We start from the raw sequence: 20,732 nt of genomic DNA on the forward strand, positions 1-20,732 counted from the left end.
AGGTGTTCTTTGCTTCTGTTGGCTCATCTCTTAGTTTCCCTCCTGAGTTATAATACTATACACTTGGGTGCAGGTAGATGCACAAAGAGGCAGAAATAATCATGTGCTTAGGATTCTGGATGTGTGTAATTACAGTTTAATCTTGCTATAACACACCCTCAGAAACTCTGAGTAAATGCTCTTTATGTAGGGGTGGTTTGTTATAATGGTCTGAAGTTTGCTGTGTTACAGTAATGAAAATGCCTAGTCAATATCTTGATAGACTGTTAGATAATCTACTTCTATGCAGATTATTTCATATTTATTAACATTTAAGCAGCATTTTAAAATTAAAAGAATACAAAATAAAAAAGGGTGGGGTGGAGAAACAAGCAAACGTTTGCATACATATTGCTTGCATTAAGAGCAGCAAAAAAAATTATTGTTTTCTCCAAGTCAGCCTGGTGTAAAGGATCATATTAATAGGCCTAACTACTGAGTTATGACTATTAGTATTATAAACAGAGTTATGGTTTGTATCAGCCTTTCTAAAAGTCAGTTTAGTCTGGATCTTCCTGAGAAGCCTGGTCTGCTCACAGAATTTGCTGTCTGTAGTTCAGTTGGTTTAGACAACAAACAAAAATTGCTTAATTGAGTACTTAAACAATGAAATTGAAGTTAATCTGATTATGCTAGAACACTAGTGAGGCTGAAAAACTAGATGTATAATGTTGTTGCAACCATCCTGAATATTTTGGTGTAAAATGATCTTTGTATATCATTGCCATACTACTCGATAGGTGTCGAGTGCCTGGATTTGTGAAGCGCTTTTGTGAAGTGCTTTGAGATCCTTGGAGGAAATGCACTAGCATTTTTTCAATGTCCCTTTAGGTCTGACAGACATCAGAGTGAGTTTTATTTTTTCATTGTAAATGTTATAATGGTGCCAGCAATGGAGTATTTACTGCTTTTCATATGCATGAGAACACTAAACATATGTATTTTTAAAGGAAATTCCAGAACAATGTGAAACTAGCTTGTAACAATAATTTGTAGGTTTGTGTCCATTGTTTTCAAGAATATGTAAATTGTTACACTATAGAACTCGCTTTGAACCCTGCTACATAATTAGCTGCACTAAACATCAGTATTCAATTTGGAAAATCTGTAGCCAAGTGTTTTATTAGAATTTCGTGGAAAAAGAGAATGTGAACAAAACCGTAGAGCAAATAATCTGAAATGCAGTTAAAAATAATGAAAACCAAGCACCAGCCACATAAACACACCAGATGAAGACACAGCAAATGAAGATCATAAAAAATAAGCTGGAATAAAAACACATAAGGCCGATACTCAGCTGAAGTAGATAGGGACATCTGCACAGGGAGTGATGGAACCTTGGTTATTTGCATTAGCTGAGGGTCTGATCTGTGAAATTTATTATAAGTTTCATGTTTAGGAGGAAATGACAGTAACAGTAAAGGCTTTTTGGTCAACTGGTTGCGTAGGGCTCCTGCAGAGATTTGGTGTTCTGACAAACGACCTCCTGCAAATCCAGTTAAGCTGATTTAAAATAGCCCTTATGTGCTCCACCCTGCCCCACAGAGACGTGAGTCTGTTCTTGAACTGCTGCAGTTCACAGTCCACATTTTAGGCAAGTTCTGCGCTGCGTGAGTTGGCCTGGTACTGCTCACACTGGTGGGTCTGAGGCTGGAGCACGTGTCCAGCTCTGCTGACTGTCCCTAAGATTGGAAAACCTGAGCAGGGAGGCAGGGCATGTAGCTGGCTGCATCTTGAACTGCTGCAGTTATATTTGCCAGGGGGAAATTCTTCAAGCAGTCAGTGCGATTGATCATAAACCCCTGAAATACTAGCAAAATCAAGTAGTAGAGTTACAATTATTAGAATATGTTGTGTACTTACCTGTACAAGTCCATGTATTTGCATCTCCTTGCTTTGTCGTGCTGGGTACGCAGCTCTGATCTAGCCTTTCCCATGTTCTATTGCCATTGCCTTTTTCAGCGCCCCAAGCTCCAATCAGTTTCAAGATCCGGCATGAAACCCAATTTTACTTACATCTCAGCGCTGTTCTTTCTAAAATATATAAAACCCAAAGTGCTTGAGTTGTTCACTCAGCCAACTCCATCAGCCCATCTGTTTTTGTCTCTTATTGCTCTCACTTTCATGTGTGTCAATTCCCTCATGCATCTCCTTAAAAATATATTCAGCTGTGCAAGAGATCTTCCCTCGCCTCTTTCAAGACTTTCCTTTACGCATGCACACAGAAAAACACAAATCCTAATCAACTTCATAAAGTACTGCAGAAGAAAATAGTAACTCTGCCCTAACAGGTTCTTGTGTAGGATCTCTGGCCATCTGATGTTTTGAGAACTTTACTTTGTGTTTTCTCCTCCTGAAACGGGATGGAAGAGTCTGGTATGCGTCCTAGATCTTGCTGAATATGGTCAAGAGGGGAGCAAACACTATGAGTAATAAAGTTATCGTAAGAGCATGTCCAAATTCCGTAGTCAGCTCATTTTCCTCCTGGGGAGTGTCTAGCTTCCTGTGCTGTCAGTCAATCAGTGTGCCAACCTTATGGGAAAACAGTGCAAAAAAAACATAGGGGGAAGTGGAAGAGGGGTGAGAGGTACCGTAATCCAAGGTGCTCTGCCCACAGCTTTGGTTTGTGTGTTGGTGTTTACAAAAGGCTTGGCAAGGCATTGTTCAAAAGAAAAGAGTTGTGATTGTGCGGGTTCATATGGTGAGGCAAGGAACCGGGGAGGGTTTCAGACTGCTTTCTACATCACAATTTCACATCTTTTTGCCAGGATTATCTGGAAGGTGTCTAAAAAGCTAGCCGAAGGGAGCTCATTCTCGAGGAGCGGGACCTGCCTGGAGAAGCAACAAGGAGGTCAGTAGTGGGTGCAGCAGAAAGGGCTTGGAGCTGGGCTTTGCTTAACACGGGATCAAAGGCACAGCAAATTACACGTCCTTAGTAATAGAAAACGTATGGGAGGGTAGGCTGGAAAAAGGGAGGAGGCAATAAGAGAAAGAAAGATGATGATTAAGGAAAGACCGAGAGTTGAGAAGAGGGAGTCTGAAAAGGGATAGCGAAGAGAAAGCGTGGGGTAAGGGGAGAGGAGGAGCGAGCAATGGATGGGGAAGATGGAAAGGAGGCAATCAGGGCACAGGAGAAAACGCCTGGAAAGAAGTGAAGGGGTAAGAGCTGGGGGGGGCGGGGGGGGCGGGAGGACGGAGGAATAAACTAGGGAGGGCAGGGGCGGGTGTCCCCGCCTGTGTAGCCGGTTTGTCGTTGCCCTGCGGCGCGGTGGGGCCTGGAGTAACACAGCTGGAGCGAGCAAGGGGGCGCTTGGGATGCTCCCTGATTAATAGCAGAGGGTCCGGGCCGTGACCGCAGGCTCGGCATGTGCTGGAGCCGCACTGCACTTTCCCAGCCCCCCTGCCAGGATGAGGGGGGTCGGAGGGAGGGAAGGAGGGAGGCAGGCGGCGAGCGGGACGGGGCCGTCGGCATCCAGCAGCAAGAAAGCACTCCGGAGCCGCGGCTTCCTGGAAAGGGAGCCCGGCTGGGTGACAGGCAGCGGCGATAAGCGGCGGCTATCGGGGCCCTCCCGGCGGGCCCGGCCTCTCCGCGCCGCCGGCAGCCGCGGGAGAGGTGCGGAGTCGCTTTCTGCGCCCCGCCGCCGAGAGGGCAGGTAGGAAACACCTGGCCGCGGAGGAGCGCGGAGCCGATCCGGCCGGGGACGGCCGGGGAGCGGGGGGAGCACAGGGTGCCGGGTCCGGCTCCGGGCGGGGAGAGGCGGTGTCCCGCCGAGACCCCCGCCCTGCCCGGCGGCGAGAGGAACCGCGCAGCGGCGCGTCGGTAACGCCGCTTCGGGCACCCGGCGGGGACACGGGTGTCCGAGACACGAGGGGCAACAGGGAGGCAGCGGCACCGCAGCGGTAGGTGAGAGCTGCAGGGCACCGGGAGGGGGGGCACGTCACCTATAGGGGGGGTAGGCTCCTTAGGAGTCTGCGGGCATCTGTAAGCAGGCAGGCTTCGAGGGATGCTGATGTTCCTACAGAGGCTGCACCGGCGCAAAGAGGTGCGGTAGCGTTTTATCCAGGGGTAAACACGTTCACGCCAGGAACCCCCTGGGACGTGAACGCCTGGCTGGAGCAGGTGGAAAAGTAAGAGGAGCAGGACAATGTTTATGCCATCCTATAGGTTTGCATTTTGGAGGTGTCATTGTATAGGCTGGTTATATTTTAGTTAACTCTTTTTGCGTGTTCAAAGATTGCATTTTATTTGCTCATAAATATGAATTGAGGTTTTGGGTCACAGCCCAGTTACATTTTGCTTCAGACAGAGTTTAATTTCCCCTTTTAAAAAGTGTTTCAAATAAGTTGGGCCATATGGAAATTGAGTTGTTCATCAACCAAGAAACTTGAAGGAATTTGAAAAATAAGATTACATATTTCTGGAGCCATTTCTTGAGTATTGAACCAGAGTCAGAGTACAGCACCATAACTCAAAACTCCTGATTCAGTCATTTCCTTTGTTAGGATCAAGACTTAATCCGTCTCTACCTGTGTTTTCACAGCTGTAAAATGGGAGCTACACCTATTAATGAGGGGCATTGCATATTCTTTTTGGAAAGATCTTAATTTAAAAAAAAGCAGAGGAAGATCATTTGTAAGGGTAGTAAACAATGCAAAATGTGTCTGAGGGAACATTTCATGCTGAATGGAGAGATACATCTGAGAAAGATGTGGTGTCTAAAGGAACACCTTTATGTCTAAAGGAACATCTAACATGCATATTAGAAATTTCTTTGTTGTATTCGTTTCTTGTGCAGTTGATCACTTACGTGCTGCTGCTCTGAATTCTGCAGAGTGGATGACATAAGCACCACATGTAGTATTGCAGGAAAAGCTGCACAAAACCTGCCAAAATGGGATGGAGCTGTTACCGAATGGCAGGCCAAGCCCACTTTATGCCCCAGGTCTAGAGAGAAACTTGCATGAGATACAACACATGTGATACAGTAGTGAACAACTAGGTTGGTAAAATTTTCCTCTGCTTAAGAGTCTGGATACTGTTTAGAGGAATTAAAGGGCTTCTCTGAGATGACAGGTCCTGCGTCCCTATCTAGTGCTCGATTCTCGAGTCAGTCAGTAACTGCAGAGAAGTAGTGGTATTTCTGTTAACAGCACGGAGCCAAGAACGGGGAAATATAGGCCAAACAGTGAGTTATGTAATGGTATTCCCTAAGGGGTAGTATAAAGATGAGATGTTTTCCTTCTGTCAAGACAAAGAGCAGCCGTACAGTTGCTCTACAATGTTCACTCTAGCCCTGGGTTCCTTAGGAGCAATCCAGGCAGGCAGTTGGGACCCTGTAATAGCAAACCCACCAATATCACTTTATTCCCTTCCACAGCTAATTCCTTCACAAATATTCCTTTGCAATATCCTCATAAAGAACCTGAGAAGTGGAATAGAGACGTTATGCCTGGAAAGGGAAGCCGGGCTCAGTCTACGGGAAGGGGAAAGTTATGATTTTAATGTGTCCATTTCACAGGGGTTTGAGGAGTGATAATGTGGAGTTATAGTGCCCCAGGACAAAACGGAGATTCTGTGTGTAGAAAGTTATACAAGATAAAGCAAGGGAGCGAGAACTGTCTCAGAAAGTTTGTTAATTATGCCATTTGGGTGGAATAAATAGAAAGGCTAGATTGGAAGTGAAGGAGATATTTTATGTAATTTATGTAATGTATGTATGTATGTATGTATGTATGATATTTTATGTAAAATAATAGGTTTAATATTAGTTAAATATAGACACTCAATCTTTGCCAAAAGGCTGAGAAAAAGGGAACAGACAGACTTGAATTATCCAGACTGTTACTGGCCAGAACTGGATTTTGGAAGGTGATTGGCTGGTGACAATCCAAAATTATACAGACAGCAAGTCCATACAAGACAGCAAAGGACATCAGCTGGCCTTTAATGACTAGAGGTGCTCAGGGCCTTGGGTTTAATTCTAATCATAAGATGGCACCTCCAATAATACAATAGTACAATACATATTTGTGAAATACTATTTTTTATCCACTTTTTAAAACTTTTCAATTTCTGTTGCCAGTTTATTCTCCCTGAGCACAGATTGCTTTAAACCAGTATGCCTTCAAAGGCAGAATGTCTGAAAACCATGATTTTTTTTCAATTCAACTTTTTACGGAAAAAACTTGGTTTTCAGCCAATCAATGCATTTAATAATTAGTAATTTAGAGGTTCAGAACACCAAGATGATCTTGTCTTCTTTGTCACTAATACAGAAAATACTGTAAGTGTAGTTAGCAAACCTATTTATATATAACTGATCTAGATTTGAATTTATCTGTTTCAAATTAAATAACAAAATTTATTCTATGGGGAACTTAAAATGCAATTATTATTGGAAAAGTAACTGTGTCAGTGATATTTTGTTATTCATCAGATATGTTCTTTCCATGAATTCATCCCTGATATGCTTGATGGAGTAGCAAAAATCCACTTTGTTTATTTTTTTAACTCTGGCCACTTCAGGCTAAGTTAAGTGAACGCAGTAGCCCTTGCAAGTTGCTCTGGCCCTTGTATTAAGATCCACGGTTGAGTTTATATCTTGAGGTGTCAATCTCAGTTACACTGTACCCATAATAACTTGCTTTGGATTATAGTGATATAGCATGACTTGAAGATTTCAGACTGACTTGTCAGGATTATTAGTGATTAGAAAAGCTGTTCACTTGTTAACTTAGCAAACTGAATTGGGACTGTAAGCTTTTATTCTTGTTTTAATTCCTTTCTCTACATCTAAATTGTTCAGACTACAAATTCTGAGAATGCTGGCATGCTGAAGCAGGGCTATCCAAGATTTACATTAAGTGCCAATAGGTTCCTATAATTTCAAGTAAGTCCAGTAAAATCTATTGGTCCTCAAGAGCTCAGAGAGCCATGGGCTGCAATTTTCAGTGTGGGTATCTAATAGTAGGGACATCTGAATTTAACATACACTTCAGACATTTTGGCCTTATGTGCTCCCGACATATTTCATCTGTAAAATGGCGATAATACAGTAATGTTTACATAGTACCGGGGAAATGATAAGAAATCAATATCCATCATTCTCCATTACGTAGGAAGAGTTATATTTATGATTAGGGAATGAACCTTGTTCCTCTTAGCTGAATAGTTTCCTTACTGATTTTATGTGGTAGGAACAGCGGTAACAAAGCACTCATCATTTTGTTTAAAAATCTGGCTCATAGAGTGTATGCTTATGGCAAGAGTTTTCTCTAACCATTGTAGAAACATTTTTAGATTTGTAATTTTAAGCTATGCATAAGTATCGGTAGGTAATATTCTATACGCCTATGAAGGCGAAAAGGGTTACCTGATTACATGTGTTTGCAGATCTCTCTCTGCTTCACATTCTTGCAGACCAGAACAACAACATAACTTTCTTCTTTCAGGATAGTTAATGTTCTGGCCCAGAATTATAGCACCAGATGTGTTGCCACAGAAACAATTTAAAGGGAGAAGGAATTGCAAGCAAATTGTCTTTCTAGTGGAAAATGTAAAAGCAGTATTCATGTTTTAGAGCCTGTCATTGGTTTCTATGTGTGTTATACGTGCTCACAGGAGAGAATAAGGGAGAATTTTGCTTTTTTGTTTCATACATCTGTTAGCGTTTTAAAATTCTCTGCGCAGGGTTGAAAATTGGAAAATATTCTATTATGGGCATGAGTTACGTACCTCAGAGACATTTGTTATTAAATCCTGACTCATTTTTAGAAACTCGTTCCTTGAAAAGTGTGCAGTGTGCTAGCTGATTTACTTAGCTCCACTTGCAACATGCTTTGGAAAAATATTTCCAGTAATAGTTGTTTCTGTGAAAGTAAGGAAACATTTTACTATATAAAATTATCCCAGATTTTGATGCTGAGAATTAATACCACATTCTTACTTACTACAATTGACATGCTGATGAAAAGAGGGAATGTCTATAGGAAATATTTTGATTTAATCTTGCCTAGGAAGCCTTAAAGCAGCCAACCCCTTGATTTTAGCTAGCATTTCTTTTTCTCAGAATAGTTGCTACAGAATACTCTATTCAACGTATCCTCATATGCCCCTCAGTTTGAATAGATATAATTTATTCCCTTTGTTACTAATTTTTTGTTGAAATCTGGGATTTTCACTTTTTCATTGATAAAAATTGTTTATAACAGAAGTATTGGAATATATCCAGGTATGCTAGATTTAAGAACAGTTACTTATGCTTATGAAAATAGTTTGACCTTATTTTAAGTGTCCTACAAGAGTAATCTTTTGAAATTTGTCAGTTTTGGAATTACACTGCATGCCATGTCACACATTTGAGTTTTGGCAGGTTCACAGGCATGTACATCACCAAACAAGATCTGCCATAAAGATAAGAAATTAATTTCTCTCTTGCATTCCTTATTCAGGCAGAACTCCAGTTCTGGGTGTGGAAGGAATGCAGAGCTGGGCCTAGAGCTTTTGTCTGCACAGGTTAGAAATAAACTTTCAGTGTAAAATTTGGATCCGAATCTGCATCCATATTTCACTAGAAGACCACAGTTATTTGCATACAGGTTTCTGGTTTGGATGCTCTCTGGGGCTGAATCAGTCCTTAAGTTTGGAAGCCGATCCAAACGTCCCCTTAATTAGTTCACATCCCTTTTGTTTGATCCCATGAGAAGATAGGTTAGTCTTTCTTTAGGCGGTAGAGCTTTCCCAGACAGACACAGTAAACTAGAAATATAGGCACTTATAATTTTCTTAAAAATGTCCTTCGGGCCTGAAATTTCTTGAGTTTGGTTTCAATCCAGTATTGAATAAAACTGGAAAGTCTGAATAATATGAGTTCAGCTGCATTTGAGTTATGCAAGTGCATTTAAAAAATATTTACTTTCCACTTACATTTTTTTCCATAATTCTCTGCACTTACATAACCTCTCTTTTATTATTTAAATTGCCACAGACTCGAGGAGGAAAAAATAATTCAACAATACCGGGACTCAACAGATAAACAAACAGGGAGGCAATTCAAAGACCTCAGTGTACTTTAAAATTGTAGTGTTTACTGCTTTAGTGTTAGCATGAATAGGTTTATATTTCTACTAGTGCAGCCAAAATACAATGTAAATAACCTTTGGTTTATCTATGCACTGAATTTCTGCAAGTACTACATTAGGTAATTTAAATTTTCCAAAAAAAGTTTAGAAGGTTTCTCTGGATTATAAGGAAGGATTTTGTTTGATGAGATCTGTAAAGTTAAAATAGTAGGCCCAGGTTTTTCCAAAACATTTGACCACAGAGGTATTCCAAATGCATGTGCAGCTGTTTGTGCAATTATTACAATAGAGTGTACATATTGGGTAACTGTATGTGAAAATGCGTCTTCTAATTGATATATACGGAAAGTTCACAAGCTTTTTTAAAATTTTGAAGATAACTGATTTGTAGCAAGTTAGTTACCTGTTTTTTACAAGAACACAAAATTGCAGTTAAAATGGATGGATCATGTCTAAAAATGCATCAGTTTCATTCCATCAGTAACATCACAGCTTCATCATCACTGTATGTTTGTTGTGTGCCTTTTTTCATGCATTTAGTACAATAGCATATGCCCAGGCTTTATGAAAATTCGTTACTAGGCTTTTGTTATTCATTGTCCGAAATGGAAGCCCACATAGTGATCTTGAAGGTAAAGCCACCTTTGAAGAGAGTCCTGCATGTAGAAAGCTGACGGGAAATACTAATTTAATTAACCACAACTCCCACTGAAACAATAGAGCTAGCCTTTGTGTAACTCTGCTGAAGTCATTCGATCTTGTTCCTAATTCCACTGAGGCTGAGTTGTGCCCCTCCCTTTTTCTGAAGTGTTCAGATGCCGATGTGTTGTGCAACCAACATAATTTGTTAACAAATAAAGAAGAATTTAAATAACCTTAGAAAACCAGTGCAGGCATCCCAGCTGCCTGCAAACAAACATCAGAAGTGCAAAACAAGTAAGTAGCAGTGCAAAGTATCTCAAAATTGCTTGAGCTTGGGTTCTTCAAGAACAAACCCACAAGTCTAAGGAGTATGTGCTCTGCAGGAGAAAGCTTTGGATGAGAACATATACTGCATCTTCTGGTAAGATCTCCAGTCCAGACGTAATTTCTGGGTCTACCCAACCTAGCTTGTTTTCTCCAGCTGTAGTAATACATGATGAATCTTTCCCCCGTATGTGTATGAATGATTGCTTTTAGTTTCATTTAAAGCAATAAGCAAGTATACTTTGACCTGTAATTGTCAGATTATCTTTACAATACAGTAAAACTGTAGCTTATTGTAAAATATCTCTCTTGAGTAGGCCAAGGCATATGGAACAAAACACCATTTTTCTATTATAACATGGAATGCACTGTCTGCCATTGCTGCTGTAACTGTGTCAGGATCTGGATTTAATTCTGGATGTGCATTAGTATATTGTTGGAATCACTTGTCAACATGTATGTTTTGTATCTGAATGGTCATTTCTGAATTTTGAAGATCACCCAAGAGTGGTTTTCTTCCAGTAAGTTCTCTGGGCTGTACATTCTCAATGACAGTTCTGTAGAGGATCAGAAATGTGAGTTCATAAGATCAGTGATCCGTGCACTGATGGTTGGAGGGTCATATTGCAAGTGTCGGAAAACTGCCAGGGGACACAGAACATCACAGGGACATACTGTTCTATCTACTGCCTCTCCAGCCAGGCATGGCTCCTCATTAATGGGAAGGCGTTATCGCTGTTGTGCTTATAGCACCTTCAGCATTCTGGACACTGTTGCCATCATCTCAGACTCATCTGGCAAGATGCATGATGATTACAACTTTCACAAATCATGCCTGTCTGATGCCAAAAAAGCAGATCAGAACACACATAGTGCCTTTGATATCACTGGAGCCATCACAATCCTGTGATATTTAACTGTTTTGCCTATGTATTGTCCTGAAATTTAAATTTCTTTGCTGGTGATCTCATCCATTGCCAGGAATCCTTACATTTTTGATAAAGCAACAGCTGTGTGAATATGGAGTATGCATTTGGCCATCCATTTTTTGTGTTAGTTCTCTCTGCAGCTCTAATAACTATAACTTAATGCAAGCTTGTCAGTCACTTCCCCACATACCACATTCTGAAGGTGACTGTTGTTTGTCCTTGTTCTATTAGGACAATAGGAGCTGATGAAGTAAGGATCAGCGTGTACAGCGAACTGATTGATACCTTGAGTCTTTTGCTCATTGGTCTTGGGTAAGACCTTCTTCACAGTCATGAGTCAGTGTGTGTGTTAGCCTTACAATTCACTCCTTCCATGTTGAAAGGGAACTAAGAGAACGTTTTTACTGGGGGCCCAGTTTTGTCAAGCGGTACGATCCTGTTCTGCAAGAGTGGTCTCTGTTATAACTGGCTCATAGGTAAGTAATAGAGTTTGGCTAACATAGACTAAGTCAATTTACAACACAAAAATAAGCTTTGTTTTATGAGGCATGAAGGACTTGCCCACAGATTTGTTTTTTTTAAACTGAGAATTGTAGTTGTTCTACACTTGCCATGTAGCCATACAAACCTTTGTTCTGTGCTTAAATGTAGTACTGATATAATTTTGCCTCAGTTGAGGGTTTTTTAAAATGATGTAGACATATAACATTAAAAGCTTCTGCAGCTATATTGATATGGCAGTGTTGTATGCTAATACAATTTATTCTTTCCCCTGCTGCTTTATAGCGGTACCTCTGTACTAGCAAAGTCCTTGTAGTATCTAAAGAGACACAAGTAATAAGCCCCTCCCTACAGCTGTTAAGTCCCTGTCTATATTACAGATTCCTACCCTCAGCTAAATTGGGTAAGGCCTGCGAAAAATGGTTTCTTTTACCAACGTGGCTGAATCAGCAAAAGATGCGGGTATAGGAGTAGTTACAGTGCACAGTAAAATTTTGCATCTGTCAGTACTCATTGTTTTAGGTCTGAGGGATAGTTTTAACTATGCTGATAGGAAGCACAGGCTTGCCACGTTGCTCCATTCATTCTAGGAAAACTTTTGTAGTAAAGAATGCCAATATTCTGATAGCAGAGAGGTGCTGGTAGTATAGATACAAAGAAGATGGTCACATTGAAGGAGTTTTTTACATTATCTGCAGACTACTAAAATCTTTCAAAACTATACTGGATGTATTAAAACACCAAAGCTTTCTTGTGTAGCTGTATAGATCTCTGTTACAGAGTTTCTGACACAGCTGAGTGCCAAGAAGGATGTTAAAAAAATGAAACCCATAAAGATTTAGCTATGCTGGCAAAATACTCATATAAGAATGCTCCTTTTGCCAGGGTTGTCTGTGTCTTTTAGGGAGGGAGGTAGAAACAAACTGGCAGAAGGCCTCAGAAGTTATCTCTTCTGTCGGGGTTTTGTTGTTGTACTTACACATAGATGCTGAGTAAACCAGTCCAAGATCTAAGAAAAACTCCTTGTGATGCTGAAAAATATGAAACACTAAGCAGATGTGACTGCTAGTTGCAGTAAAAGCTTTTAGTCCTCAGGGAACAAACAGTTGGGTTCACAGTCTTTGAAGAAGTTTAAGACAGAGCTGATGGATTTTTTGGTGCACAAAGCTGAAATGCATTTTCATGAGTGACTCTTGCCGAGTTTGTTGATGATATTCATAACATTTGAAGGGACCTTAAAATTAGATTAGCTTTTGGCCTAAATGTTGAAGTGGTTTGTTCTCAACTGATCCTGCTGAGCAACTTCTGCTTAGTACTTCCAGTTACGTCTGCCTTTTTTTTTGCAGTGAGTAGCTCTCTTGTGCTTGGGCTGGGTGATGTAGAAGAGCCTGACATTTCCAGGAATTTGTTATCTCTGGCAGAAGTCTTGTTAATGGCAGTTATTGATAAGTGGGAAAGTAAACATGTGGCTGGTTAGGCAGTGCATTTTCAATGGTTTACCACTAGTCTGATTTCATGTCACAGCACACCGTGGTCCTCCAAAGAACAAATTCTTCTACCACTAATTAATTTTTAAAATTGTTTTTACTGTGTGATTTTGGTTATAACTTATCTACTTCTTCCTCCTATCTAAAGTAGAAATTTTTTTCTTGTTTACAAATTTCAATCACATCAGAGAGACCGTTTTCCAGTCTTGCTAGAAATACTTATGATTTAAGAAGTAAGTGTGGCAACTGTTTTAACCTTTAATGAATATGAAAAGGGAGTTTTTACATGGCCAAACAGATTCTTTCCATTTGCTGACTGTGAAATATTTGAATTAAATAGCAGTAACAAAAACACAGGGCTGAAGAAAGGAAGTTTATAAAGGCCAAGGCAGATCTGCAATCAGTTATTCTGATGGAAGGCATCACTACTGTCCTTTAGAGATGTCTTGTCAGAACTGTTTATGTAAGCTCTCCCTACCCAACTTCCAGGAAAATAACTGCTGTAGAAAAAAACACTGGAAACAGTATTCCTTGCTAAGCTATCTTTTTTTAGGCTGAAATAGGTTTAAGGGGCATTCCATGGAGTAATAACCATTGTAGATATTGTAGTCTTTGCTGGGCAAACTATGTCCAGAAGTCAGTACACCAGTTTGACTCTTCTGATTTTATAATTTTCAAAACAGTATTGCTGTAATTCTGTTTATGCTTGAAATAAGCCAAAGCTGTCTTCTAAGCAAAACCAGACTGACAAAACTTGAATATCTGGTTTAAAAGTAAATGTAGTCCGGTTTAGACTGCATTTTGCTTAATTGCTCGCTTCACCATGTGTATCCGAATATACATTAGTCTTTCAGCTGTTTCCAAAGCCATCCTCTTTTGAATGTTTAATATTTAAGAACCAATTAGTTCCATTTTGTTTTGTTTGGATAGTTTGCAATTAAGCATTCTTTCAAGTGGCCTTTATTTAGCTAATTCCGTCACAAAAATAAGCTCCGAGGGAATGAAGAGAAGTTCAAGCTAGCCAATGTTTATTTTTATTATTAATAATTTATATTATGGTGGTCCCCAGGGGAACTAGGGCCCCACTAAACCCAGTTTCCTCTGCATGTAATGACTGTGTCTCACAAAGCCTTATACAGCAGAAGATTGTTTTTTGCTGCTGTGGCTTAGTGCAAGGGACCCGCTTTATACCGCAAGGGAGCATACTAATAGCATACAGAAGAGCATATAAAGACAGATCAAGAATAATTTTTTAAGGAAGCTTAAGCTAGGAATCAGAGGGAAAACTTGGTGCATCTTTTCTATAGAAAGCCATCACTGTGGCATTTTTCCAGTGTGAGTGCCAAATCGTGACTACAGAGGTCTTATTCGTCCTCTCTCTGAAGTTATGGCAATGTTCCCAGTGACTTCGATGGCAGCAAGATTGGGCAGAGAAGCAATGGTCCTAAAAACCTTATCTATTTCTGAACTAGCAGCAGAAGACACTTTATATGTTAAGAACACGCTGATGGGTTAGCTTAGTTTAAAAATTTTTCATGGTTAGTCAGATTTCTATCAGAAGTTATGGTTTTCACAGCATCTGATTCTAAATAATTGGTCTACTTTATGTTTTACAGAAGTCTTAAAAGAAGTGATTTGGAGTCCTTTCTCACCTGCTAAATGCAAAGGAGACACAGAGCCAAATCCTGGACTTCTGTAAATAGATTGATTTGAATAGAGTTGGGGCAGTTCATGTAAACTGAGGATCTGGCCTGCTCTCTATGGGATACTTGTGTGAGTTAAGTGGATAAAACTGACATTGGGATGAACACGGCTGTGAAGTGGAAGTGCCTTGAAGATAGTGTAGCAGTGCAAATTTTCATCATCAGTGCAATTACCATCCCTCTCCCCTCCCCTTATGTGGAAGGACTATTTCTTTCTGTACTGTTTCTATAATTCCAAATTCAAAATTTAAATAGAAGTTTTCCTGACCTATTTGTTCCATATTCCTGTCCTCATTAGTTCAGTTTAAAGGGGGTAAAACATCTGTTTCCAAGTACAGCTGTGTGGTTAGTATGTAAGCCTTTTTTTTTCCATAAAAAAATCACTAAATCTGGCCATTTAAGACACAGATTTTATAGGAGCTAGAGTTGGGCTGTGCAAAGTTCACCTCATTAAAAACAAACCCAAACCAAATAAAAGCAGAGAATAACAGCTTAAAAAATGTGGGCCATGAATGTCAGAGCATATGTATTAGGAATTGGTAAGAAATGAAGGGGAAAGTAAGATATATCCACATATATTCAAAGGTTCTGGGTTTGTTTTTTTTTTCACAAGTAAAGTTTATATGCTTGTGGAGTGTCTACAGAAAGGGAACATTAGTACAGAACGCAGTGTTAGGATTGCTATGACAGCTACCCTAATTTGTTAGAAAATATAATGAGTTCAAGCCTGAGTAAATTCATTTTAGATAAAGTGTTCAAACACCAAATAAGTTTTTGACACTTCAACTGTTAGCTGACCAATAAGAGACATTCTAAATTGTCTTGATTTTTATCTTTCCTTCTAAAAAATACACCCTTTTTCATTATCTTAAGTAGGTACCAAGATTCACCAATCAGTAGTGGAAATACTGACTTTGAAAAACTAGGTCTATGTCTACTCAGCATTAAAGAAAATACTTAGCTTTAAAATGTAAACATTTTCTCTCTCTTTTTTCCCTCTTATATGGTATTTTTTTATACTTTTCCTCTTTTTCCAGTGTTTTTTGGGATACTGATCCTAACTTCATTATTTCTGTGGCACAAGATTGTCTTGGTAATTATGGGAATAAAACATGGTCACCACAGGAAGTTGACTTAATGGTTTAATTCTTAATAAAGAGACAATTTTCTTGATCAGACAGCTGAATGACAGATAGTTTCTCCCACTTCAGAAGCATGCCCCAGGACACATTCCAGTATATTATGATTCACAGACTTCAGTTTTTGAAGATATCAAAATACATCCCACATACTGTTGAACATAAAATTTCACTATTACTGTAAGTTTGTCATCTGTTTTGGTTAATATGTTCTTCTCACTGTAATAATCAAAACCTATATCTATCCATCATGCTGGTTTCTATTAAAGCTTAGACTTGGGAGTTTCCACAGCCCTAAGGCTGAGATTAAGGACCTTCCTTATTTCGTAATTGACCTGGAAATGGGCTGTTAGGAGGCTCCTGCATTAGCCAAGGGATGGAGACACGATCACACCTGATAAGTCTATCTGTAACATACATTCAGGAACAGATTGGGGAAAACAAGGAGAGTGAGATACATATTACACAAGAATGTTCCTTGGGGTTCCTAATTAAGAAGGAGGAACCTCTTAAGGACAGAATTGGTAGAATTCAGTGCATTGCTGCTAGGCGAATTTTCCTTTGTCAGATATAGAAGAGCCTGTTCATCACTTGTAAATTGCTCTCCCTCAGCGCCATCTGCTTCTTCTCTTGTTAGGAATTTGTTTTTAAGTATTCATTATAATGTAGCTAACTGCAGACTCAAATTCTGCCAAAGCTGAAAAAGCTGCAAGTCAGGCTAGCGTGTGGAGCCTGCCACATTCCTGAATCTCGGATTCAGGCTTGCAAGTTTGTCATCAAGTTTGAAATGGAAACCAGAAGAGCTAGCAGCAAGCCCTGTGCTCATAAATCAGCTGATAATGGGTGAATTGTTCTGCGCCTTCCCCTGAAGAGGAAAGCAAAACTCGGTGCAAAAGTGCTCACAGCAACTAGAAGAGTTATGATAGGCAAGGAGGGAGAAACTACGTGTGGCTATATGAATATGCCACATACTGGCAAAGGAAGTAAACTGGGATTTTGGTTATATGCAATCACTGATTCTTTTCTTACTACATTACCAAAAAGTTACAGTGAGATTTACAGCCAACCTTGATTCTGAGTAACAAATTTCCATAAAAGAAATAGGCACAATACATCAGTGTGTGATCCGTGACAAGGTCTCCTTTGTGCTTCATTTGTTTGATATTTGCTGCCACTAGAGGGAGGTACAAAATTGACCACAAAATTATGTCTTGAAAAATAGTTTCCAGGTCATTAACTAAGTACGGGCCAACATTTGCTGCCAGGATTCTACTGGAAATCTGGAATAAATGACTGATTAATTTCCTCTGGATGTGCACCAGTGTCACTGAGAATAGAACTTGGATCTGTATGCTTAGATGAAAACTAATTAGAAATACAGCAACATTTTGAATCGCAGACTTGAAAAACAGGTCATCTTGGACTTGAAAGTTGAGTCCTGTGTTCAAAGAGCTACACTACAAATGGTTACATCAGAGACACCACCTCCAGCACAGGAGAAGCTATCTGAGGGGACTGCTTAGATATTTAAATTTATTGCTGCATAGGAAACCTGGACTCCAGAACTTTATTTCCAGAAGCTGGCATAAAGCTATAGAAGGGCCTAATGACTAAAGCAATAACTTGGATCAAAGCTGTTTATCTGATTTTCGTTTTATGGCTTGAATATGGCTAGAAGGAAAGCATGACAGATATGCAGTATTTAAATATATATTTAAGAGTTGAATCTGCCTAGATTAACTTTGCAAAAGTACCAAAATGAGTTACACGCCGAAGTCCCATCTTTCTAAATAATGTAAGCTATGAATGTAATTCTTACTGAAAATCAATTGAACTAGCTCCTAAAAGCCTAAATTACTTTTGAGAATGGGATTATATTCTTGAATCATTTGAGATTTTCAAAATACAACCCAACAGATGTAAGTTTGGTGTAAAGTAAAGGGCCCGTCTAATAATCTGAGTTAAACAGGTTTAGGCAAGAAGTTCTGTGGAACACATGTGCAGCTACCTAGAGAAGCAAAATCTTCCACTTGCAGCAGAATTGCGATGTAATTACTCACATTGCTCAGTCTTAATACAGCAGAAATATCCGGTGAATAGAGTGGAAGAATGATTGGTCATGGCTCTGTACAGCTATATCCAGTGGACTTACAGCACTGGAGCTAAACATACCTCTTTGCTAGAAGATGGTTTCCTGCATGGATTACAATTTTCTGCAAAGAAGGCTGAACAAGTCCAGCCGTCTACATTATTTTATTCCCATTATAGGAAGCAGGGGGGGGAAAGAGATGAGTAGGGGTGAGATGGGAGAGCAGGAAAAGTGCACGGGAGAAGCAGAATTTACCTCCTAGTGCTTCAGAGATGTATGATAAAAGTACTAAGGGGAAAATTTTCAGAAGCTCGTCACAGGCAGCTGTTTGTTTCCATTACCTCCATTTTCACAAATCTGTTTTATCATATGAATACAAAATATCAAACATATATTTTCCATATCTGTAACTGCAGCGGCTCTTTCCCCGACTGTGTGGTGGACTAGTTACAGGTTGTACGTGTTGGTGTGAGACACCAGTTCTAGATAAATGATATCCACAAGTCATAATAACTACATTAAAGTGAATTACATATAACCTTTGCAGGTTCTGCTGTGAATCCTTGTGCTGCGAATCCTTTCCACAGAAAGGATTTATCTGAAGAAAGGATCCCTATTTCAGTCCGGTGCTGTGTTAAAATAGCTGTATTGAGATGTAGCATCAAGGGCACTTTCTGTCTCCCTAATTCAAATAACTTTTCATCTCTAGAAAAATAATCAGAGAAATTTTTCTTAGTTCTGCCAATAACTGCATAAATAGAATGTTTGTCTAACAATTGAACAAAAATGCTTAAAATGTAAAGGGTTTTAATCATAAATTTGGAATGTTTATCTAGCAAAGTAGACATTGCTACTGAGGTCAGTGGTTTTTCTGAAGAATGCTCGAGAGCAAAGATTAAATATAGTGTGTATTTTCCCAGTGGATTCAACACTGTGCTGTACACAAGATGGTCACTTCAGTCTTTGTTCAGTCAGGCTTCATTACATCTACCTTTAGAGTAATTAGGGCTGAGTCATGATGTTATCACATCTCAGGAGTTTCATTAATTTTAATGGTCTGCATTCTTTAGATGTCCAACACTGCAAAGCAAGTGCCAAGGCCTAGAAATTTCCAGCCAGTTGCACGGTACATTAAAATCTCAAAAAGCTTCAGTGTTTCAGGCCCAGATCAGCGCTAAGATTTAGTTCAAAATGTTTGACAGTATTGTAATACATTGTGGCAATCTTGATTTTTTTTTTCTTTATCAGTGTCATGAAAGACTCAAATACCATCGTCTGCTGCAAGTGTTTTGAAATGGATACCACCCCTTATAAGCATTCAGAAGTGTTAGTTAATTCCATTGTTCCTGAGTTTTGAAATAAATGAGAGGAAGAAAAATAATTGTGATTACATCAATGTGATGGTAGGCAAATGTAGCCCGGTTTACAAAATCAGTCTTAAATTTGACTTATGCTAGAAATTTGCTGATGTAATTATGTTAGGGTTGTCTTTTCATCTATTAAGTGTTTGCAATATATATGTCTATCAGCTAAAACCCTGATGCAGATGCAATTATACAGCAAAACAGTTATCGTGGTGGAGTTTCTAATAAATTCAAGGAAGTGGAATGAGTAACTTAGCACCTTTGACTGAAGGGTTTTTTTAAACAGCAGATGATTAGTTGGAATCACAGATCATTTCTAGCCTAAGTCCAGAGAATGTCTCTAAAGTCCCTACATGTTCATCTACTTAATCAGTACTGATTTTGGTTATGTACAGTGAAAATTGAGTTTCAGTAGAAATGGCATAGAACCAGTACACATTAATGGCAAATTTGTTTGGCTGTTATGGAGCTGAAGTGAATTTTGTAAAATCATGCTCTAAAAAGACATAGATTCTAGGTGGCAACCCTACAATAAAATCTATGTACTATGCTATGCAGAAACCCACTTACTGAGAGGATTCTTTATATAGGCACAAACGTAAGCCACATATTTTAGGGTCAAGGCTGCAGTCCCTCCAATAAAATGTTGAGCACATCCAATAAAATGTTGATACTGAGAAAAGGATTATGTTGTGATAATATAAAATGAAATCAACTCTGTTTGTTTGATTTCCAAAACTAGAAGATAGAATGGCTCTACTGTCCTTCCAAGTAAATTTAATGTAATATTTACAAATAAAATTATGTATAAAAATAACAACAGTAGTCTAAAAATGTAAGGAGAAAGTCAGGATCAGGTGGTGTAAGACAAATTGTCATGATCACATAATGTATCCAGAATCACGGACATGATCCTAAGACATTGAAGTGATTGGCATTTGATAGTTTGTGTTCAGTCATTGTGTTTATTTTCTATAGTGACTCATAATTTACTTGATTTCAAACTGGCATTTATTTTCTTAGGCAGCTGCTGCTTGCTGAAGCCAGTGAACAGCAGGTACTGCCATACTGGTGAGGTACGTAGCCACTTGTTGCCTAGGCTATCGCTTGATGTGTGTGTCCACAATTAGCTGAAGGAAATAGAAGTCTGGTAGTTTTTGCAAACACACAACTAGGAGCAAGCGTGTCTCTCTTAACCAACTGGTCGTTCACAAGTGGAACATTCTAAATTTTAAGGAAACATGAGTATCTTACTATAGCAACTGTTCACCAAGTTCAAGTGAACCTCTTGGAGATATTAAAAGAAAAACATGGCTACTAATTTAAAGTACAAAACACAAGCAGAAATATTTTGCAAGAAGTCAGTGAGTCATATTTTCCTCATAAAATTGCTGAAACCATTGTGCCTAGAAACAATTAAATATGTGACTAGGG

The 20,732-nt window shown here is 39.3% G+C and overlaps 1 protein-coding gene across 13 annotated transcripts in view; it reads left to right on the plus strand.

The window, feature by feature from the left end:
* The first annotated feature begins 3,314 nt into the window (after nucleotides 1-3,314).
* Nucleotides 3,315-20,732, plus strand: part of RIPOR3 (RIPOR family member 3) — a 53,528-nt gene continuing 36,110 nt past the window's right edge. For 2 of the 13 annotated variants that reach the window (XM_063349937.1, XM_063349943.1), the window contains exon 1: nucleotides 3,315-3,943. The gene's annotated coding sequence lies outside the window, so the exon portion shown is untranslated. Of the gene's footprint in view, nucleotides 3,944-11,246; nucleotides 11,328-11,371; nucleotides 11,492-14,619; nucleotides 14,777-20,321; nucleotides 20,375-20,732 lie in introns of those variants that run through there. The other 11 variants (XM_063349934.1, XM_063349944.1, XM_063349938.1 and 8 more) reach the window with 10 other exon arrangements.

This window comes from Chroicocephalus ridibundus, chromosome 12 (assembly GCF_963924245.1).
Source record: "Chroicocephalus ridibundus chromosome 12, bChrRid1.1, whole genome shotgun sequence".
In the NCBI taxonomy this organism is placed as follows: domain Eukaryota; kingdom Metazoa; phylum Chordata; class Aves; order Charadriiformes; family Laridae; genus Chroicocephalus; species Chroicocephalus ridibundus.